Genomic DNA, 25473 nt, shown 5'->3' with positions numbered 1-25473 from the left:
GGACGTTCTCCAGGCAGTGAAGGGCAAAGGGGCCGGCAATGCTGGTAACTGGCATAATAGAAGTTGTTGGACCAGTTTACAGTGTATGTGTGTGAACTGAACACTTAATGACAGATTCTGTATTATGGTCAGTCTAAGTTCAGGGTCAGAAAGTACTTTCTGGTCAATTAACAGAGATGGGAATATATATATATATATATATATATATATATATATATATACACATATATATGTATATGTATATACACACATATACACATATACATATATATATATATATATATATATATATATATATATTTATGTTGCCTTTTTGTGGCATAGAGTGAATGTTATTTCGTTTTCGTGTAGTGATTGGTAGAAGAGACTAATGTTTATGGCCTGAAAAAAAAAAATCAGTGTATACTGAAGTATAACCAAACTGAAATATTTACATCCTAAAAATTTTGACTTTTATTGTTCATGATACTTAATTATTGATTTATTAGGATATCCTAATTAAATATTTTCTTCTATTTGTGAAAATATGTTCTAATTTTTTTCAGCTCTCTTCTGTATATCCAATAACACTCTAATTTATTTTTTTAGAATCATAAATTGTAGAAGGGATATGAATAGTGACATCATACTGAATAGATAGGGCCATTACTTGGAAGACTATGACATGTTAGGAGGTGAAGCAGAGAAGGAAGAGATAATCAACATTTATTTTGCTTGTATTATTCCCTGCTAAGAGGAATAACCTTCATATTGGAAGCAGAGAATAGAAATCAGTGATTAAATTGGTTAGTAAGGGACCATTTTGGCAAATTTAAAATTTCACAGAATTTGGCAATTATTTCAGAACGGTTATAACCATAATTAAAAAAAACAACAACCCTGCATGTTTACATAATGTGTGTTTTTCAAAGCACTGTCAATATATAGTTTTACTGGATCTTTATGGTGATCTTAGGATGTAAGGAGTTATAATTATTCCCATTTTATAAGTGAAGAAAGAGAAAAGCAAGCAACTAAAGAATTTTGAATAGTAGGTACTAGATAAGAACTTTTCACTTAATCTCCTTTAATATTCATTATCAGGAGGTGGGTGGTAGAAGAGGGTAAACGTGTCAAATATATGGTGATGAAAGGAAAACTGACTCTGAGTGGTGAGCACACAATGTGATATATAGATGATGTACGAGTATTATAGAGTTGTACACTTTGAAACCTCTATAATTTTACTAATCATTGTCACCCTAATAAATTTTAATTTAAAAAAAAGCCAAAAAAAATTCATTATGACCAAGAAGATGCTATTACTTCCATTTATAGATAGATGTGTTAACTGAAATTAAATAATATTTTTTTCAAGCCGCACAGCTTTCCTTCAAAGCACCTAGAATACAAACCTAAGGACTTTTGCTCCAAAACCTATGTTCTTCCCACTGAAATTCATAATTTCCAGATATAATCACATTTGGAGAGTTGAAAGATACAAGATACTGGATATAAGCAAATGTGTAAATTCTTAAAGATAAAATAATGACAAATTTTGTAATCTGGAGTTAAATTTGTTTATCTCCAATAAAATTCTGAAATGAAATATTAAATAGATTATTTGTGAGCATGTAGAAACCAAGGTGATTACTAAGAGCCACATTAGTATTTCACCAAGAGCAAGTCATGTCACACTAATCTCATTTCTCTTTTTTGATAAAGTTAACTAGGTTATTAGATAAGAACATTTTGCAAACATATATATCATGGTGTAAGCAAGGGATTTGACAAAATGATGGCAGTAGATTTAGGTAGATTCATGAGCTATTTGAAAAACTTTACTCAGTCATATTTGATTTTGTTTGTTTTTGGTAAATATTTATTAATGACCTACTTAGGAAAACATACTACTCTCAACTTGGACTTAGGAGAAAGATTTCCTGTAGAGGTGGCATTTTAACTGGGTCTTGAATTATGAATAGGATTTGTATAAAGAAATAGGGAAAAGGTTTGCAAATAATAATATTAGCTCCCATTTATTGACTATATACTCTGTTCTAGTTATTCTTCACAAGAATCATTTTGAGGTAGATTCTATATTATTCTATATTAAAAATGATACTACTATGGTATGGACAGTTTAAGTATAACTTGCTCTATAAATTGTTGGAGTCAGGATTTGAACTTAAGCAATTTACCTTATAGCCTGTGTTCTGAAGAAACAAACAAACAAACAAAAAAGGTGTTAAGAGTAGGTTGTTTGGGTAATGATACACAATTTAATATGGCTAAAACTTAGGAATACCTAGAGGAAGATATCAAGTGAGGACTTTGATTTTGTTTTTGTCAATGTTGTTTTATACATCTGTGGTTTGAATGAAAAGATAAGGAATTTATATAAAATTTTAAGGTTATTCAAAGATGAACTTTAATAGGAATAAATATAATTTCTGTATTTTGTTTCAAAATATTAACAACATAACCAGATACCACATGAAAGACATGGTTTTTGCTTTTTTTCATTCTCTTTTTTTAAATATTACTTATTATATTTTTAAATTATAGTTGATATACAATATTATGTTAGTTTTAGGTATATAGCAGCGTGTTTAGACATTTATATAACTTATGAGGTGTCACCCCAATAAGTCTAATACCTATCTGACACCATACATAGTTGTTGCAATATTACTGATTATATTCCCTATGGTATACTTTACATATCTGTGACCATTTTTATAACTGGTCATTTGTAATTCTTAATCCCTTCAATCCCCCTCCCATCTGGCAACCATCACTTTGTTCTCTGTATCTATGAGTTGTTTCTGTGTATTTGATTTTTCAGATTCTGCATGTAGATGAAATCATATGGTATTTGTCTTTTCCTGTCTGACTTACTTCACTTACCATAATACCTCTAGTCCCATCCATGTTGTCCCAAATGGCAAGATTTCATTCTTTTTGATGGCTGAGTAATATTCCATTGTATGTATGTACCACATCTTCTGTATTCAATCATCTATTTACAGGCACTTGGCTATTGTAAATAGTGCTGCAATGAACATAGGAGTGCATATATCATTTTAAATTAGTGTTTTGAGTTTCTTCAGCTAGGTACCCAAGAAGTGGAATTGCTGGGCCAAAAAGTAGTTCTATTTTTATTTTTCTGAGGAACCTCCATACTGTTTTCCATAGTGGCTATACCAATTTGAAATCCCACCAACAGAGCACGAGGGTTCCCTTTTCTCCACATCCTCACCAATACTTGCTGTTTGTTGATTTATTGATGATACCCATTCTGACAGATCTGAGGTGATTTTAATTTGCATTTTCCTGGTTAGTGAAGTTGAGCATCTTTTCACATGTCTATTGGCCATCTGTATGTCTTCTTTGGAGAAATATCTATTTAGGTCTTCTGCCCATGTATTAACCCCTTATCAGATGTATCATTGGCGAATATCTTCTCCCATTTAGTAGGTTGACTTTTTATTTTGTTGATGGTTTCCCTCACTGTGCAAAAACTTTTTAGCTTGATGTAATCTCATTTATTTATTTTTTCTTTTGTTTCCCTTGCCTGAGTAGACATATCCAAAAAAATATTACTAAGAGCAATGTCAGAGAGTTTACTGCCTACGTTTTCTTTTAGGAGTTTTATGGTTTCAGGTCTTACATTTAGGAGGTCAGACAATTAAGTTCACCAACTCATCCTAGAAAAAGTGCTACATAACTCATTGCTGAATATCACTGTGGTCACCTTCGAAGTACTTCCGTTGGGATGCTATGTACCGACGCCAGTGCTTAGTCCACCCATCAAAGCAGTTTTGGAACTCTTTTTCTGGAATGGTCATCAGAGCTGTCGTTGTATTACCCTTGATGTCTTGAATATCATGAAGATGTCTTCCTTTCAATATTTCCTTTAACTTTGGGTAAAGAAAGAAGTCATTGAGGGCCAGATCAGGTAAGTAGGGAGGGTGTTTCAATACAGTTATTTGTTTATTGGCTAAAAACTCCCTCACAGACAGTGTTGTGTGAGTTGGTGCATTATTGTAATGAATTGTTGGCAAAAAGTTCAGGTTGTCTTTCACACAGCCTTTTCAGCACTTCCAAATAATAAACTTGGTTGACTTTCCAGTTGATACAAGTGCATAATGAATAATCCCTCTGATATCAAAAAAGGTTAGCAACATCGGTGCAGCAAGTTCACAAACTTAATTGTCAGAACTTGTATGCATGGATTTTTTTAAAGAACTTTATGCTGAGGAAAAGAAGCTAGACCCCAAAGAATCTCTATTGTATGAATTCAATTTGCATCACATTCTAGAATGGGCAAAATGAATCTTTACAGACAGGAAGCAAGCATATCAGTGTTTGCCTAGGTCCAGGAGTAGGGATTAAGTACGGAATGGGAATGACTACAAGGGAAAATTTTTCCATTGATTGAGATGTTTTGTATCTTGATTGTGGTGGTAGTTGGATGGTCATACAAAATTTTCAAAATGCAGCAAACTGTATACTCAAAGTGTATCCATTATATTGTATGTAATGTATATATTGGTAAAGTTGACCGAAAAATGATTCCAATCCTAGGGTGCATTAAAAGAACCATGTATCCCCGAAAATAAGACCTAGCGGGACCATCAGCTCTAATGCGTCTTTTGGAGCTGATGGTCTGGCTAGGTCTTATTTTCGGGGAAACACAGAAATATATTGTCACAGTCAAGAGAGATATTTGTTTGACTAAAGATGAATGAAGTTGTAATGGCAGCTCATCCACCAGAGGTATTGGAGAAGGCAGATTGGTGATGACATGTTTAATTCTGTGACTCTACAATAATTTTGAAAATGATGGAATCTGAAGATTATTTTTATTTTTAATAGAGAATTTATACAAGCACATACTCTGGAATGGACAAACTCAAAGAATGCTCCAACAGAATAAATCAAACCATTTGAGGCACTAATTAGACACAACCAATTGTTATGCAGCTATTTCTTATTTCAAAGTATACTGTGAAGTAAAAGAGGAAACATTCTTTCCTTTTTTTCCCTTCTCATATTAAGTCCAAACAACCTCTAAGTAAATATTGGTAACTACTGATATAAATTATATGCCTAAAATTGAGAAGGAAGGATTTGGTTATGAAAGAGCTAGATAGATGTATGATTTAATTATCTTACTATGTACTGAGGATTCCACCAAATACTCTCATCAGAGAACGTTATTTATACATCTGTACATTTTTTTGTAATAATTTTTGAAGAGACGACACTTAATGTGTACATGCTTGTTAGCAGTGGTGGAATTCTGAACAGTTTTTTCTTCAGAAATTGCTACTTTTTTACATTTTTAAAATTTCCTAGGGTATGGGGGGTGGGAGGTTGGAGATGAGGGTAAGGGGGATCGAATATATGGTGATGGAAGGAGAACTGACTCTGGGTGGTGAACACACAACGGGATTTATAGATGATGTATTACAGAATTGTATACCTGAAATCTATGTAATTTCACTAACAATTGTCACCCCAATAAATTAAAAAAATTTTTCTATAAAAGTATAGTTTTATAATGGAAGATTAAACATACTTCAAAAATCATAATAAAACTCTTAAAAATTTAAATTTATGAATTTTTAAATTGAATGTTTTGTTTTGTTTTGTTTATATAGGATAATCAGTGGTTGAAATGAAAGCTTGGCAGCTTCTTCCAAAGAGAAAGTTTGCAGGAAGAAAGATGATGAATTCCCATTTAATAATACAATATAATTCTAATCCCATCTCTTTGATTCCACATTTGTTTAGTATGCAAGATAGTACTGGTCTAGGCACTTCCATCTTTAGAGAGCTGTGGTATTAGCAAATTCTGATTAAGTTCATCCATTAAGAGATCACTAATACTGAAACTGTGATAATTGGAAAATGAACCTGCTAAAATTTGTCTTATGAAAAAGGGGTTTGTGAGGCACATTGAGATTATGACCAACGTTACTAGATTATTTTCTAGTCTACTTAGGAGAACCAACTAGCTTTAAGAAATTATTTTAGTAATGATAATTTCTATTCTTACAATTAACTAACATCTCTTACTTGCCTATACATTCATTTAAGAAAGAACCACTAAATCTTAATCCTGGCCTCTACTAACTTTAGCTTGCCAGCCACAAACTCCTACTCATCCATCACATCTCAGCTTAAACATCACTCAAGGGGATGTTCTTGAGCATATGTCAGATTACTTTCTCAAATTATATCATATTATCAAATCTCATTTTTTTTCCTCCAAAATCTTCTCTCTACTGATAGTTATGTAGTCATTTGTATGATTATTGATTAATGTCTTACACCCAGTAGACATTAATTAGATGAAAACAGGCATTATGTCTGTTTTTATTGTTCTTATTATCATTCTAGGAACTAACATTGTATCCAAAAATATAATAGGATCTCAATACTTATTTATTTAATTAATATCTAAATCTCTGAGTGAAGTATTGAATGAATATACCCAACAAAAAGTTTGGTCAAGGTACTTTAAGCTTAAAGATTTAACATTATAAATTTTCAACAATATAATTTATAATTTAGGTAACACCAATTTGGAATTTTTTGAGTATTGGGACAGAATTGGGACGTGAAATTGAAGAAAATGCTTGAAAATGGTAAAGCAACCTTTAAAAATCAGTATTCTATAATTTTGTCTTTCTATAATTCTAGCTTGACTTTAGCGTTCTGTTGTTCTAATTGAGTTTTATAGCAGCTTTCATTTTACTACCATCCTTTGTTAACTCTTTTCTGTAGATGAAACCACATAATAATATTCTAGCTATATGCCCATATCAGTTTGACATAATGATTATAGCCTTTAATCAGAACTAGCATCCATACATAAAAAGTTTATCAAGAAGTTCATTGAGTTCATATTTTCATATGCCAGTTAACCTATATTTATGAGATGGTATGTGTTTGAATATTTATGACAGGGATTATAGAAAGTTAAATAAAATCAAGAAACCATTGTGAGATGCAGAGGACCAATCATATGAATGCACGAATTTCCAAGTTACCTTAAATTGTAAAATATATTATAAATTGCTTTTCCATAAAAGTGTTTGATAATGTAATACTAGTTTTAGTTTCCAAGAGAAGACAGAAGAGAGCTTAATTCATTAATTTACCCATTTAATCATTTAGAAAATTCCATACATGCCCCCAAGTAAGATAACTCTGATTATAAGTCAATGCTTCCCTATTTTTTTTTTTTTTGCTTCCCTATTTTTATCATGAGAAAAAAACATAAAAACTTTGGATGAAATAGATGTTTACTTATTTAACTTTCTATTTAGTAACATGTATAATTAAAAATAACACATAAAATAATGTTTTAATTACTAATATTGTTTTTCAATCCTAATTTTATTAACCAGTTTTATTCAGATTCTTCACATACATTTTAAGAATTAGTATTTTTTCAAAGTTTTCTGAAACACATCTTTAATTTTATCTAAGTTATTTTAGTTATAGTATGTTTTAAATCCAGGTATGATACTGTCCTTAAAATTTTATCACAAGACACAAAGGCTATGTGGATTAAGACTAGGAAAATTTTTTTTAATTAAAATTTATTAGGGTGACAATGGTTAACAAAATTACATAGGTTTCAAGTATACAATTCTGTAATGCATCATCTACATAACATATTGTGTGTTCTTATAGGTCATTCTGATAGAATAGTTAAAAATGGAGGCAAACATATTTAAAACAAATTTAGTGTTTCTAAGCCAATACAAATTGAGGTCATTCCTAAGTAGTACTTTGTTGTTTAAAATAAAGTAATTCGGAGTGTGTCCCAAGACATGAGTCTCTCTTCTAAGAAATAATATTGAGTGAACAGTTTGCCTTATATTCTGAAATACACTATATTTGGTTAATACCTCCTGTTCGTCTAAAAGTAGTCACCAAATAGTCCCTGTCCTCCAAGAGCATATTGTATAGTGGGGGAGGTAGACAGGTCATTGGACATTTTCAATACTGTATAATAGTTGATTTTGAAACTAGTTACTACAGAGAAGTATAAAGGCATATAGGAGTGACACCTCACTCAAGCCAGGGAAAACTTTGGTAGGATGTGATGGCTAAGATGATACTGAAAAGGTGAGTAGGGATTAGCTAGAGGTAGAAGTGTTAAGGGTATTGTAAAAAGAGGAAATAGCTTGCTCAAAAGCCTAGAGGTTAAGAAAAAAAAGTGTGTGACAGGTTCATGGGTATGCAGATAATTCAGTATGGTTGGAGTGAAGTTTACAGGCGTGAGTGTGAGTCTGTTAAAGATGAAGTTGTATAGGTAAACTAGAACATAAACTTATTATAAATGTCTTTTTAGATAGAAATCTTTAATACATACTCTTGTAGATCATCCAAAAATACTGTTTTAAGACAGTAGTATTTAAGATATGCTCATTTGAAATGTAAATAAAATTTCAAAAATAGTTGCATCTTTATAAACAAAGGGCAAATCATTGGTTTCACTTCCTATGTGTGAGAAAAACTGAATGACCTTTCGTAACAGTCCTTAATACGTAAGCTCTGAGAGTAGCAATTGTGAGTTTGATTCATTATATGAAGCTTATGGTTGCTTTGAAATGTAAACAGTAATAATTATCAACATTTGTTTTAATTCAGCCAAGATTATTTATCTTACCTTAAATGACAGACACTTCTGTTGGGATATAATTATAATTATCATTATGATTTACCAATATAAATCATAAGATCCCAAGACCCTGGCTTTGGCATAGGATTTAAACACCACATTGAGTAGGCAGGCCTTGAGATGGTCTAGAAATGGGATGTTGTACAGGCTTGTGCGGGAACTTTCCTATTTTAGCCACACTAATTCAGGAATAAAAGGATAATTGGCATTCAGATAGAAATAATAGATTTTTTCTTGTGTACATAGATATACTTCAAGTAAAAAGATAATGGGTATTTGATTTAGAAAATTTTATCGGTTACTAATAATCATGTTTTGTTTATTCCAACATCATGATCATACTATATCTGGGATTGGAACATTACCACAATTTCAGGGAGGTAGGTGCATAAGGAACAGCCTTGTAAACATTCAGTTCACCATACATAAGGTAAATTTATGTATGAGAACAAGCTGTTTGCTACAAATTAAATCATGATTTATTTGTATTAAGTAAATTATGACATTCTGACATTGCTGCAGAGTCTTTGTGTTTCTGTTTCCTACAAAATGTATTAATTCCAACCATATTCCAGAAAACACTCAGAATTTTTAAAAAATTTATTTATTGGGGTGACCATTGTTAATGAAATTACATAATTTCAGGTGTACAATTCTGTATTACATCACCTATAAATCCCATTGTGTGTTCACCACCCAGAGTCAGTTCTCCTTCCATCACCATATATTTGATCCCCCTTACCCTCATCTCCCTCCCCTCACCCCCCATACCCACTAAACTATTGTCTGTGTCTATGAACACTCAGAATTTAATAACTAGAGGAATAAGTTAGTGTCTGTACTCTTGAGTACATCATTTTCCTAAGGAAAATTTTGTTGCAATATATATAGAGTAAGAAAACTCAGCAGAAGGGTAGGACATAGATTCTCCATGTCATATTTGTCCACTACACAAGCCAATAGAAGATCATATTTGGAGCAGAGATGCCTGATATTGCCATAGGCAAAACCTCTCATAATGTCCCTTTAATAAGTAGAAGCAAAATTATTACCACTTCAGACATTATATCAGTAGTGCAGTAGAAAAAAAAGTGAAGACTCGGGGAAAGGGGATACCAAGAGAGAAAGAAAGTACCTATTAGTTTTTATTTTTATTTTTTAAATTTACTGGGGTGACAATGGTTAGCAAAATTACATAGGTTTCAAGTATACAAATCTGTAATACATCATCTATATATCACATTGTGTGTTCACCACCGAGAGTCAGTTCTCCTTCCATCACCATATATTTGACTCCGTTTATCCTCATCTTCCACCCCATTGCCTCCTTGCCCTCTGGTAACCACTGAACTATTGTCTAAGAACCTGTATTGCATATCTATAATCTTCATTGCCCTTGGTTCTGTGGCCATACCCTCCGGGCCTCTCATTTTGCAATATGTTTAAAGAAGTCATGTACTGTAAACTGAAGTGTGTGGCCATCAGAAGGTGGAAATTTACATAACGATTTGTATCTTCAAGCGCTACACACATGCATGAGGTTGCTGCAAAAATAAAATTAACATTGAGAAAGAAAATCTACTAAAATCATGTCTATAGTGTGGTACTCCGTTTTGCTTGTTTGTGCTATTACTCAAAAGAAGATCCTTTTCAGATGCCATCCAAGCCATTTCATACCAATGAAGCCCACTTATATACAGACTAGGCTGTTCATCTGACTTTTATTACTCAAGGGCTCCATTGAGTGTGATTATGGCTGGTGTTTTCTTTCACAGTGATTCATAATAAGGTATTTGGATGAAGCATGTTTTTCTGTCACAGATGAAAGCAAGGAGGATTATTTATGATGTGAACGGGTTGCTCTTCTTGAAAGTTTCTCAATAACTTTGACCAGTTTTCTTATGTTTGGTAAAGATCTGTCTTTGCTGTATCACCTGTCCTAACTCTGAATTCTGCTTTTTTTTTTTTTTGTCTTTTATAACAGTGTTTCCCTAATTTGTAGACCTGGCAATGTATTAAGGGCCCACGAATTTTGGTAGTTTTAGAGAAAAAGAAGCAAAGAAATAATTTTGTTCACATTAAGTTTACAACATAAGAAATTATATTTTCACAAACTTTTGTACTTAAAATTCACATATATATTGTAAAGACAGTTTATCTCAACCAAAATCAGTTAATAGGATGCAAACATGTCTTTATATAACTTACAGGTTGTTTCCATTTGTTAAATTTACCTTGTGTGTTGTTACTTTTCTCTTCTATTCCTTATTCACACAAAAAAGTATGAGTGGTTAAAATAGGTTCATAGAAATTATAAAAGTATTAGTAGAAATGTTAACTAAATAATTCACAATAATATTATAAATATAAATAGTGAATATTCTGGAGTGACCTAGGATGTATATTGAGTATATGCCGGGAAAAGTGAATATGCAGGTGTGACTATTTCATACAAGCACTTTAAAAAGTACAAATAGAAAAACCCAGTGATGCATATCAACAGTACTTTATCCTCCTAGTTCCTAGTGTTGTCTTTTCTCAAATAATTAAAGGAAGCCATTGGAGCTTTTTTGTCATTTTTAATGCTTTCTGGTATAAAACTTGATGACTTTTGTTGCCAAGAGTGAGAGTATGAAAACTACAAAGGCTTAATTCAGAGTTGCACCCCTCAAAGCAAAGGCAAACACAAGCAATGCAGAGTATTTCTTAAAAAGTAGTAAATCACCCTTAAAGTTAGTGACAAATATACTTAGAGATAAGGTACAAGAAACTATTGATAAAATTTCTTCACCCAACCACAGTGTTTGATTTTGGATTATATCAGCACATTAATAAATTGTGAAGAAATAGATACCATCTAATGTATGTGCTAGCATGTAATTAAATTTTAGTTGGAAGGTGTAATTCAGCTCTTGGCATTTGTACCGAGAATATCTGAGGGAGAAGTGCTTGATGATGTTTTGTTCTGATTATCACTAAAAACCCACACTCTACAAAATAGAGATCTGTGTTTGTCTATTTTTATTCATTATTTTCTGAGCTGTGATGTTGACTGGAAAACTGTCATTGTTACAGGATGGAGAACTAGTCTTACCCATAGTAAAGTAGGGTTTTGTTATATATGAAACAAGATGGTTTCTCTTGAAAGCCAATCCATACACTATATTACCAAGTATGAATGAGGCATGAGAGAAATAATATTTCTTCGTAATACCTGATAATGCCTATGAAGAGTATTCCTATAACTGCAAGTAGCATGAAGTTGTATATATCAGTCGTTAAATGGCCTTAGCTTATTAATTTAAGGCCACATGATTTTGGTTGAGATAAAAAAAGCAGTATTTCTTTACAATGCAAACCCTAGTGCACAGGGCTCCATGATGACTGAGAATGTGACTCTCACCCAGCATTTCATATGTTCTTTAATTTGGAGGGTAATGGATTGATGCTACACTTCTAATATGCCAAAGGACGGATTAAGAATTCATTCTTCTCTATATTCCAAGTTGAAACCTTTAGCTTTTGAGGTTTGAATAATTGTTGACTTAGCATCTGACACATACAGTTAGGTTGGTATAAAAGCAATTGCGATTTTTGCAATTGTTTTTAACCTCTTAAACTGCAATTATTTTTGCAGCAACCTAATAAAATAGTCCTAAACGAGAAGCTCCGTAACCTCGGGTTTAATGGTTACTAAAAGTTATCCAAACTACCTGACAGAGGCACCTATAACTTGCTACTAACCCCACCTATAACTATAAATCATGATTCTTTGAACATGAAAAAAAAGAAAAAAAATTCTTTTGTATAAAATTTTACTTGTACTGTGACATAAACAACTCATCATTGACGCAGATAAAGATACTTTGATGAAAGACTGCGAAGGATAGCATCCTTCCAACTGAAATTGGTCCATATGTTTGCTGAACCGTCAAGTGATCTACGTAGCACACGTTAACAGTTTGAGAAACAATCTTAGGATCTTTACAGTATGAGAAGAGAGAGTAGAGCAAAAGATTCAGATCATAATTTGAATTTAGGGGAAAAATTTGGAAGTGGTAGAGAACAAGAAATATCTCTATCCTCAAGTTTTTCCCCTAACTTACTGAAAGGAAGAGTTAAATTCTGTATTCACATCCCTTTCCTTTCCTTTTCAGTTTTTATTTTCAGCTTTTATTTATTATAAATCTCTTCCATATTAGTGGCGCTATGACTAAATCAATCACATTTTAGTTGCCTGACAGGTTTTCTGTTTTTTTCCATTTAAGAAAGTGTAAAGTCTGTGCATACAAAAATTCCCTCTATCACACTGATAGGTTCTACCAATGCAGAGCAGCAAGAGGTCTACTAGTGCGAGCACCAACAAGTATTTGAGGCCATTCTGTGTCATTGTTTCTAGATTCCTTACAATCATTATTTCTTTTTTCCTGACAGTATCCGCATAATGTAACCATTATGGCCATTTTGGAGATGAGGAAACTGAGAGTTTTATAGCTTAAAAGCAGCCTGTGTTCTTAATAACTCTGCTAAACAGTTGATCAAAAAAAGAAAAAAAATGTTATCCCAGACATCCTTTACACTTGGCACTACTAATTATGATTTAATCAGTCTAAGCTGGGCCTCTGGCATTGGTATGTTTTAAAAGGTTACAGTGATTCTTACAGTTAGCCATGATTGGAAATCACTAATATAGATAATGACCAAAGTAATTTCAGTGTTTGGAAAATTTAAAAAATACTCAGGTTCACAAACCAACATTATTTGATTTAGCTGTCTTTTTAAAGAATTATTTAATTGTTTAAATTTTATTGGGGCTTTTAGATTAACTAGGTAATAGGAATGAGCCACATTGGGCTTTAACTTCTCCTTTAAGATCTGAAGCTTAGAGATAAGTGTGTGTGATACCTAGAAATAAAATGACTGTTTACCTCTATAAATCAAAACCAGATTTATGACTGAGTGAGTTTTTTGTTTCTCACTAAGGAATAAAACAGGGTAAATCTAGGCTGGCTGGCGCAATATGCCAATGTTTTGTCTTATGTGATTTGAAACTTCTTGGAGAGTAAATCCTGAAAATAGGGCTTATAAATTCAAGAAAGTAGAAATAATAGAGGAGGAATAAAGAGAAAAAGAAAGTGTGAAGTAAAACAATGTTTCAATATAAGACCTATTATATTATATTATATTATATTATATTAATTACATTATATTTATTACATTATATTATATTTATTATATTACATAAGACCGGATCTTATATTATAGTACAATAAGACCGGGTCTTATATTAATTTTTGCTCCAAAAGATGCATTAGAGCTGATTGTCTGGGTAGGTCTTATTTTCGGGGAAACACGGTATGTAGTTGATAAACTCTTCTGGTTTTAATGACCTTTTTTATAATTAGTTTAAGGAAGTCACAAACAGAATAAATTTTCAGGGTTAAAATACTTGTTTTTAAATTTACCACATACTATGAAATGTGCTGATTCATTCTGATACCGTGGAAAACTTATACGTAAGTCAAGATTTGAAACATTGTCAACATGGGACTCATGAGTAGAAACGGTATTTTCAGGGTAAGGTGAGGAAAAGGATATACATTTCTAGAAAAAATACTGGCAAAAACTGGGAAAGCCAGTTTCCAAATTAATGGAAAATTTTCAAATGGCATATGTTTAGTGAATTATTGTCTTCCTTTGTGTTAAAACCAAAAAGGTAGATTTAGCTTTGGATTACAACAGTTATGGTCAGAGATATTGGTCCCTATTTTTTTGTGTAACATTTTTGTTTGGTTGGTTGCAAAAATGGAGTATAATGATAAAGCATGTGAAAGATGTAATTTCTCGGTGTAGATCTCATGGACATTTTTCAGATTTGCAAAAAAAGTTACCTCTCACTGCTAGAATAAACTCTTTATTCTCATAATCCAGGATGAGTTATTTTAGCTTCACTTTTGAATAAACATCTCTAGTCTTCTTATGCTCACTAATATCTCAGGTGAGATATCATATCATCGGTGAACAATTCTGATGATAACAAGTTCATATTTACTGTAAGTAGAAATCTGTATCTAGTATTCTCAACCCGTTATTTTAGTATACCCCGTGAGACCATGCAGAGGAAATCTAATATGAAGTTTTCAAACATTTGCAACCTTTCCTACGCTAATTATTCCGCCAATCCCATAAGTAGTAGCATGCAATACCCTTGATTCTTTCAACCATTCCTACACTTGATCTTAGCCAAAAGGCCTAGCAGCGATTCAACCGTTCCTTATCTGTTATGATTTCAGTCTTGTACCTTTCCTTGTCCCCTTTCTTAGAATACTGCAGTGATTCTGGGTCACTCTGTATCACAGTATTGATCATGTCATCTGACTATTATTGACGAGAGTTGGATTGTTATATCCTTCATTCTAGATACTGTTATTCTGTTAGCACAGTTTAAGATTTCCTCTGATTTCTTTTAATGTTCATATCACACAGTTGATTCATGTTGACCTTACTGGAGATACTATCTCTTCTTATCCAAGGATACAGTAACAGGTCACTGAGATATTACCTAATGACGTCAGAGAAGAAGCTTCCAATCATTAGAAAAGAGAATCCAAAATTTTGTATATATATATATATACATATATATAAATTTATACATATATAAATATATATTTAATATAAAATATACATATACTTAAACAGAATGGTGAAAATTATGTGAATTACATATAAATATGACACAATGGCTAAAAGCTGTTGAAAATAGATTAAAATGCAAAACCTTTAGATTTTGCAACTTTCGTATCGCAGACATGTCAAGCAAATTTTCATAGTATTATAGTTTTTAGAACTACAATATAATTTAAGTTGAATATTTTTAGCATTTCCTTCAAATGTATATGATGTGACTTGTCTATCAAAAACATCTATTTTTATGAAATTTGTGCTTTCTGTATGGTTGGATGTATTCTTTATATTTAGAAATATACTTGTTTCAGGAAAGTATCCTTTCATTTTATAATAAAAATTCAAGAAAAAATATAATTTACATAGCAAAAATATATTAAGAAAACTTGACTGGGATGAGGTTAGTCCAATGAACAAGTAATGAATGTTATTTTCATGTCTTTCTTTCTTGAATATTTAATAATTTACTGAATCAGTGTGTGCAATATAATTACTGATGTGACTGGTTGTGTTTCCATATATTTATTTGTCATTTTTCTAATTTTCCATTTTGATTATAAAACCTGTATAGCCAAATCTGGTTTCTTCTTGTGTTGTATTTACTCTTATAGTGTGTTATGGTGCTATGATGTACACAAGGGACACATTTTGTTATTGAAGATTGTTATCTGAGTTTGTGAGTACCTTCAGAATGTAGGATGTCTATGATAGTACTCACCTTGCTCTTATGCGCATTTTGGCTTAGTATATACTGGTTAACCCACCTTAAAGCTTATGTGAATTTTCCTTGTAGCTCATTGAACCTGTGACATTTATCATAGACTTTAGATTGGAAGTTTAACCCTGAAAAGCTGCTTATTTCTTTTTATATTAATACATTGACTATAACTTTTTAATGTATGCCTATGGAGGTGGTAGTGGCATCTGTGTAAAACTTCATTGTTTGAACATACCTAAGTTTTCTATAGTTAGGATAACTGAGTTAATTATTTGATTATGATTTTCAACCCATTTATGCTATTTCAAAATAGAGCTCAGTAATTATCATAACTATATATTACTATCCAATCAAATTTCTCTGTGTCATCCATTTAAATCAGTAATTCCCCTGTTCCTTAAAGATTGTCCTCAGTGTAGATCTAGTTTCATTGTAAACTTTGTTCAAGAATAAAACTGAGTTTTATTTTGCTTCACGCTAATTTTAGGGAATGTTCTTAGTTTACGTTTTTGTGTATTCATTAAAGTTCTCTGAGGGCTTAAGAGTTCTTCCAGAGGATTTTTTGTTTTTCATTTTCTCAGCCCATTTAGGAAAAGAAAACCATTACTTTATCTTAAGCCCAATGCTTATCAGGTGAGTTTTCCATAAATTTCTTTTGTTTTTTTCATGTTTGGTGGGGAAAGGACAAATAAAAAATTATAAAGCTTTATTACCATTTCCCCCTGATTTTTAAAAATTGTGATAAAATCCCCATATTTACCATTTTTTAAGTGGCACTAATGTTGTGCAACCATCACCACCATTCATCTCCAGAACTCTTTTCATCTTGAAAAACTGAAACCCTGTACCCATTAAGCAGTAACTTCCCATTGTCCTCTCTCCAGCACCTGGAAACTACCATTTTACTTTTTGTTTCTATGATTTTGATTACCCTAATTAACTAAATACCGTGCAGTATTTCTTTTTTTGTGTTTGGCTTATTTCACTTAGCATAATAGTCTCAAGGTTCAATATGTAGCATATGTGAGAATTTCCTTCCATTTTTGAAGCTGAATAATATTGCGTTGTATGTGTATATCACATTTTGCTTATCCATCCATTCATGGACAGTTGGGTTGCTTCTGTGTTTTAGCCGTTGTGAACAATGCTACTATGAATATGGGTGTACAAATATCTTTTTGAGGCCCTTTCCCTTTTTTAAGTAAATACCCAGAAGTAGAATTGCTGGATTATATGGTAATTCTATTATTAATTTTTTGAGGAAGTGCCATACTATTTTCCACAGTGACTATAACATTTTATATTCCCATCAGTAGAGTACAGTGGTTCTAGTTTCTCCACATTCTTTCCAACACTTGTGTTTTTTTCATAGTAGCCATCTTAATGGGTGTGAGGTGATACCTCACCATAGTTTTGATTTGCATTTCTCTAGCGACTAGTGCTGTTGAGTATCTTTTCATGTGTTTATTGGCCATATGTAGATATTCTGAGAAATATCTATTTAAGTCCTTTGCCAATTTTTGAATCAGGTGTTTTGTTTGTTTGTTTTTGTTGTTGTTGAGTTTTAAGTGCTTTCTATATGTTCCAGATACCCTTATTAGGTATATGATTTGCAAATATTTTCTCTCATTCTGTGTTTTTTTTTTTTTTTTACTCTGTTGATAGTGTCTTTTAATGCACGCATTTTAAGAATTTTCATAAAACCCAATTTGTCTACGTTTTCTTTTGTTGCCTTTGGTATCATATACAAGAAATAGTTGCTAAATCCACTGTTGTGAAGTTTTCACCTTATGTTACCTTCTAAGATTTTAATAGTTTTAGGTCTTGAATTTAGGGCATGGATTCATTTTGAGTCAATTTTTGTGTGTGTGTCCAACTTTATTCTTTTGTATATGAATATCTAGTTTTCCTGGGATCATTTGTTGAAAAGACTGTCTTTTCCCTATTGAATGATCTTGGCATCCTTGTTGAAATCATTTGATCATATATACAAGGATTTTTTTTTTGATTCTCTAGTATATTTCATTGCTCTGTCTTTATGCCACTACTACACTGATTTGAATACTGCAGTTTTTTTTAGTAAGTTTTGAAATCAGGAGGTATCAGTCCTGCTGCTTTGTCCTTTTTCAGGATTGTTTTGACTATTTGAGGGCCTTTGAGATACCATGTGAAATTTAGAATAGGTTTTTCTATTTCTGCAAAAAACATAATTGGGATTTTGGTAAGGATTGCTTTAAATAGGTAGATCACTTTGGAGAATATTGACATTTAAGCAATATTAAGTATTCCAATCCACGAACATGGAATTCTTTCCATTTATTTGCATCTTCTTTATTTCTTTCTGAAATGTTTTGTAGTTTTCATTGTACAAGAAATTTACCTTCTTAGTTAATTTCTAAGCATTTTATGGTAAATGGAATTGTAGTCTTAATTTCTCTTTGGATTGTTTTTTGTTAGCATGTAGAAATGAAATTATTTTTTGTTGGTTGACTTTGTATCTTGTTACTTTGCTGAATTCATTTATTAGTTCTAACAGTTTTTTTGTGGAATCTTTAGGGTTTTCTACATATCAGATCATATCATCTGCAGACAGGTGATTTTACTTCTTTCTTTCCAATTTAGATATTGTTATTTATTTTTCTTGCCGACTTGCTATAGCGAGGATTTACAGTAATATGTTAAATAGAAGTGGTGAAAATAGGCATCATTGCTTATTCCTAATATTAAAGGAAAAACTCTCAGTCTTTCACAATTGAGTATGATATTCACTGTGAGTTTTTCATATATGGCTTTTATTATGTGTAGGTAGTTTTCTTGTATTCCTAATTTGTTGAGTTTTTTCTTTTTAATCATGGAAGGGGGTTGAATTTTATCAAATGCCTTTTCTAAATCAACTGAGATGCTCATGTTTTCTATCTCCCCCCACCTTGTTCTGTTAATATGGTGTATTACATCAATTGATTTTCATATATCAAACCACCCTTGTATTCCAAGAATATATCTTATTTGGTTATGGTGTATAATCCTTTTAATATACTGCTGAATTTGGGTTACTAGTATTTTGTTAAGAATTTTTGCATCAATGTTCATAAGAGATACTGATCTGCAGTTTTCTTGTGGTGTCATTGTCTGGCTTTGGTATTAGTAATGCTGGTTTCATAGAATGAGCTAGTGTGTTCCCTTGTCTTCAGTCCTTTTGGAAAATTTTGAGAAGGGTTGATGTTCTTTAAATGTTTGGTAGAATTCACCAGTGAAGCCATCAGATCCAAGGATTTTCTTTGATGGGAGATTTTTGATTGCTGATTTAATCTCCTTACTAATTACAGTCTATTCATATTTCTATTTCTTCATGGTTAGTCCTGGTAGGTTTTGTTTCTAGAAACTTGTCCTTTTTATCTAAGTTATCCATTTATTGGCATACTGTTGCTCATAGTACTGTGCTATAATTCTTTTCATTTCTGTGGAATCCTTAGTAATGTCCCCACTTTGAAGTATGGTTTTAGTAATTTGTGTCTTTCTTTTATTCTTAGTCCATCTATTTAAAGATTCATGAATTTCGTTGATTTTTTTTGAAGAACACATTTTTCTTTTTATTGATTTTCTCTATTATTTTTCTATTCTCTATTTCATTTACCTTTCTCTAATCTTTATTATTTTCTTTCTTCTGCTAACTTTAGGTTTAGTTTGTTCTTCTATTTCAAGTTCCTTAAGTTGTAAAGTTAGGCTGTTAATTTGAGATTTTTCTTGTTTTTTGATATAAGCATTTGTAGCTATAAATTCTCTTTTAGCTTTTGATATGTTTTCATTTTCATTTATCCCTAAGTAATTTTCAGTTTCCCTTTGATTTCTTTTTTGATCCATTGGTTGTTTAAAAGTATATTGTTTAATTTCCACAAATTTGTGAATGTTGTTGATTTCTAATTTTATCCTGTTGTGGTTAGAGAAGATGCTTTGTATGGTATTTGACTTTTAAAATATATCAAGACTTAATTTGTGGCCTACCATATAGTCTATCCTGGAAAATGTACCATATGCACTTGAGAAAATATATAATCTGTTTAGATTGAGTAGCCTGTTCTATATAAGTCTATTACTCCCTAATTGTTTTTTGTATTACTAATAACAAATGATTTTTATAGTTTTCTATACTTTAAACATCCTCATTTCTACCCTCAGTAAATATCTAAAATATTTTATGCAATTTGTTCCCTTGTAGGGACTGTATAATGTATCTTCTCCTGCCTTTTTCCTTTCCTCATATCTCCTGTATCTACACATTTTCCTTTCCCCGTTATTCAGGTTTAAAAGAGTAGGTTCCTTAAAGATCTGTGAAGTGATTTCTTTATAATATCCAATGATATAACTCATTTAACCAGTAATTTATTGTGTGCTTACTTTCAAGGCCATTTTATAATGAGAACTAAATCTGGATTGTATTATATAAAACAGTTTATTTTACCTTTTATTTCATATAAAAATCTATCTTATCTATCTATCTATCTATCTATCTATCTATCTATCTATCTATCTATCTATCTATCTATCAATTGGGACCATCACATGGTAAAAAGTAAGTGACTCTTACCACTGGTTAACTTAGCTCATTTAAACAATTTGAATTTTCCCACTTCCCTTGAAAGCTCATGGGGAGACAATTTTTTCTTGATTATATGACACTAACTTATCTTTTGATAAATATGTTAAAAGCAACCAGTCTGATGTACTCAGGGTTGGATAGCATGCCCTAATTTTTGTTGACTAGTGACCTCTAAAACTTATTACATTTGAGCCCACTTAATATCGAGTCACCTAATGGAAGCACATTTCTTTCCACCAAATCATTTTCTACTAATTCAGTACAATTTTGCCCATTTAATATCAATTGACACTAAACGATTTCCTGTGCAATGTCAATTGAAAATCACTGATTTCCTGCTAATACAGCACTTAGTGTCAATTTCTGTGTGCAGCAAAAGCATTTTTTCAATTAACTACACCATATAATTTTTTGTTTTTAGTTGTTTGCTTGGAATGTCTGATAATAGTCTCGTGAAACAAAGACATAAGAAGGAGAAAAAGATCACTTTTTGCTTGGCATTAAATAATTTAAATCTAATGATTTTATTTTCAGTCTATAGGAGGTCAGATAGCTTATTGGAAAACTTTGGAATATATCAAGCAATGTGGTAGTAAATTGAAATTAGCTGTAAATAGGTTTGTGTGTTTTTGAACATTGTATATACTAAGCTATATGTAGAAAACTGTTTTGACTAACAAGAAAATCCATAGTAGTAGCACCTCTCACACTTTAGCTCAAGAAGTTCTATTGAATACTCATTAATGAAGTTTATTCTATTAATTGTAGAGAGATGAGCTCATTTAAATATCCTCATATACTCTTTCAGAAAAGAGAGGCTACTTACATCTACTAATTCATGAAAGTTAAGAAAACATTTCTATAAAACTCAGTATATATCTACCATTCTGGATGGTGATCGAGAAAGAGGAAATTGGAGTTGACTCTTCCTGTCCTAGGAGAATTATGAAGAGAACTATGTGTATAAAACTACAGAAAATTACTCAAATCTATAAATAAAATAAGTATATATTGAATTTTTATTAAATTACTAAGCTGTTTAGCCAAACACATTATAGGATACCTAACTAGAATAAGTAATATTCTCTACTTATAACAGAGCTCAACATCTGTTGAGAAAGAAAAGATTCATAAATGAGAAATAATAACAACAAACTTCAAGTGATAAGTTGTGGGGCAAAGTCTGTACTTGGTATAGGTCTTTAGACTTTTCAGAAGATCAATATATACCTGGGGTACTCTAGAGTAAATCATTGAGTTGTGCCATGAAGGAAGCTTTTGGTATGTCTTGGAAAGGAGTACAGAATCAATTCTCATTAAGTAGCTTTGTCTTTTATTTTTTCTTTCTTTCAGCCTTCTTATACTGTTTGGCTCTGTATTAGCTTCATTTTGGAATAATCCTGGTTAGAAGACATTTCAGCAATAATTCAAACTAATATTTTTTTAAATGTGTGCTATATAATAGATAGAGTAATAGCTACTGGGGATGCAGAGAGAAGTAAATACGGTTTTTATTCTCTTGAGGAACTTTAATAATAGGAGTGGAATGATATGTGTGTGTGTATAAATATACATATATATGTAATATATCCAATTAATTTCGTGAACTTGTCACTAACCTTTTTTGAGATTAGAAGAATTATTCATTATGAATTTGTATCAACTGGACAAGGAGGTAATCAAGTTTACTATTTGGAAGTGCTGAAAAAGTTGCGTGAAAAAGTTAGACCACCTGAACTTTTCACCAACAATTCACGGTCCTTGCATCACAACAATGCACTAGCTCACACAGCATGGTCTGTGAGGGAGTTTTTAGCCAGTAAACAAATAATAGTATTGGAACTCCCTCCCTACTCACCTGATCTGGCCCCTAATGACTTCTTTCTTTACCCAAAGATAAAGGAAATATTCAAAGGAAGATATTTGGATGACATTCAGGACATCAATGGTAATACAACGACAGCTCTGATGGCCATTCCAGAAAGAGTTCCAAAATTCCTTTAAAGGGTGGACCAGGCGCTGGCATCAGTGCATAGCTTCCCAAGGGGAGTGCTTCGAAAGTGACTACAGTGATATTCAGCAGTGAGGTATGTAGCGCTTTTTCTAGGTTGAGTTTGTGAACTTAATTGTCAGTCCTCGTATGTGTGTTAATATTATATAACACTGATGGTGTGCCACATTGTGCTATGAGCAAACAAAGGAAGGGCACCTATTTGTTACAGCCTGGTAATTCAGGCAAAATTTCTTGATGTCTGAAGTAATCCTCGAAAAATAAATACTAGATGACTTGACAACGAGAGAGTAAAGATCTCTTTGGTCAGAGTACTGCATGAGTAAAAGCCTGGAGATTACTCCCAGAGAAGAAACTAAAGGAGTTTATCACCACCGAACCAGTATTATTAGGAATCTTAGAGGGACTTCTTTAAGACAAAAAGAAAAAAAGACAAAAATACAAATAATAAGATGGCAATAACCACATACCCATCAACAATTTAAATGTGAATGGATTAAATGCTCCAATCAAAAGACATAGGGTAGCTGAATGGATAAGAAAGCAAGACCATTACATATGCTGCCTACAAGAGACTCACTTCAGAATGAAGGATACACACAGATTGAAAGTAAAGAGATGGAAAAAAATGATCCATGAAAATGGAAACAAACAAAACAAGGTGGGGTAGCAATACTTATATCAGACAAAATAGACTTTAAAACAAAGGCTATAATAAGAGACAAAGAAGGACCTAGTGATTGCACTTCTGGTGGGTACTTATCTGAAGCAATCCAAAACAGTAATTTGAAAAAATACATGCATTCATATATTCATTGCAGCACTATGTACAGTAGCTTAGATATGGAAGCAATCTGAGTGTCCATCAGTAGATGAAGGGATAAAGAAGTGATACATACATACAATGGAATATTACAGCTATAAAAAAACACACAAAATCTTGCCATCTGCAACAACATTAATGGACCTAGAGGGTATTATGCTAAGTGAAATAAGTCTGGCAGAGAAAGACAAGTTCCATATGATCTCACTATATGTGGAATGCAAAAAACAAAATAAATGAACAAAATAGAAATAAACTCATAGCTACACAGAACATTTCAATGGTTGCCAGATGGGAGGGGTGTTAGAGGGATAGGTGAAAAGGCAGGAGGGATTAAGAAGTACAAATCGGTAGTTACAGAATAGCCACGGGGGTGTAAAATATAGCATGAGGAATATAGTCAATCATATTGTAATAACAATGTATGGCGTCAGATGGGAACTAGATTTACTGGGATGATCACTTTATAAGGTATATAAATGTCTAATCACTATGTTGTATACCTGAAACTAATATAATATTGTATGTTAAATACTGTATGTATTGTAAAATAAAAAAAATTATTTAAATAATTTTAAATATTTAAATATTTTAAATATTAAAATAAAAATTATTTAAATAAAGCATGGAGATCACAATGTGGTGTGTGTGGAAGCCATTATACCCAAACATGCATATATTTTACAAAGTTAGGATTATAAAATATATACTGTTTTGTAATGCTTTCCTCATTTCACAGTGTATGTTGATTACTTTTCTGAAGTCCTTAATTATTTTCCATAGAAAAAAATTTTAAAGTGCTGCATGGTATCCTGTATGTTTCAAGTAATTTTTCTGTATTGATTGTCTTTTAATTTTGTTTACATTTGTTATATAGATCATTTCATTTTGTTTTTATGTGTTCCAATCTACTATTTTTAAAAAAATCTATTATATTTTTCTTTATGGCGTCTGCCTTTGCTTTTATGTTTAGAAAGAAATTCAACTTGGATTAGAAATTCTCCTATATTTGCTTCTAGTTTTTTTTGTGGTTTCATTGTTTACATAAAACTCTTTAAACCATCTGGAATTTTATTTTGATATACAGTGTGAGATAGGCTCTAAATTTACTCTGTTCTAAATATTTAACCAGTTGTCCCAGCACCATCAATTGAAAAATCTCTGTTTTCCCTGTTGATTTGAAATGCATTATTTATCATATGCTAAATACTTAATTTACAAATGGGTTTGTTTCATGCCTTTCTATTTGATTTCCAGCCTTTATTTTTTTCCCTTCAGTTCTATCAGTTTCTTTATTCTTTACTTGTATTATGCTATTTTAAATATTGTGGCTTTTACAATACCGTTTAAACCTGTTAATGAGAGTTTCCTTTTATTATTTTTCATTTGAAAAGATTATTGACTATTCTTTTCCAGTTAATCTTCTATAAGAACTTTAAAATAATTTAATCATCCCCCTTTCCTGTCCAGCCTTCAATTTCATTGCTCTTCTGATAGGGATTTTATTAAATTAAATTTTGTTTTGGAGATACTTGACATTGATTTGTTAGTTTGAAGTGTTGGGATTTAAAACTTTAGATGATGAGTTCAATTCAGTTGTATGTATTAGGTTCCTGCAAAAGTAATTGCGGTTTAAAAGGTTAAAAATAATTGCAAAAACCACACTTACCTTTGCACCAATCTAATAGCTATCTAAATATTATACCTGGAAAGAAGTGCCTATATTTAACAACAGGTGGTATTTTGTTTTTTTTTTTTTTGGTTTGTTTTTTGCTATGTTTATTGTTGCTTTTTCTTCTATTTTCCTTTTTAAAAGCCCACGTATGTTTTTCATATCAAAAAGTAAATCCTTTGAATTTTGTTGTTTATTTATTCAATGAGCACAGATGAGAGGAGGAGAGGGAGTTGTTTCTAAAGGGAGGCACAGGGTCAGGGAGATTTGTATTATGAGGAG

At 31.7% G+C, this 25473-nt stretch overlaps 1 protein-coding gene across 25 annotated transcripts in view; it reads left to right on the top strand.

The window, feature by feature from the left end:
• The window catches only part of ZBTB20 (zinc finger and BTB domain containing 20), a 755798-nt gene that overhangs the window by 79660 nt on the left and 650665 nt on the right, over positions 1-25473 (top strand). For 14 of the 25 annotated variants that reach the window (XM_081027932.1, XM_081027908.1, XM_081027921.1 and 11 more), the window contains exon 2: positions 22582-22772. The exons of the other annotated variants lie outside the window; for them this stretch is intronic. The gene's annotated coding sequence lies outside the window, so the exon portion shown is untranslated. The remainder of the gene's footprint in view (positions 1-22581; positions 22773-25473) is intronic. 25 annotated transcript variants of the gene reach the window in all.

The sequence above is a fragment of the Rhinolophus hipposideros genome (assembly GCF_964194185.1).
Source record: "Rhinolophus hipposideros genome assembly, chromosome: 2".
Taxonomy (NCBI): Eukaryota; Metazoa; Chordata; class Mammalia; order Chiroptera; family Rhinolophidae; genus Rhinolophus; species Rhinolophus hipposideros.
The sequence above is the reverse complement of the archived record's forward strand: the minus strand, read 5'-3'. Positions and strand labels throughout refer to the sequence as shown.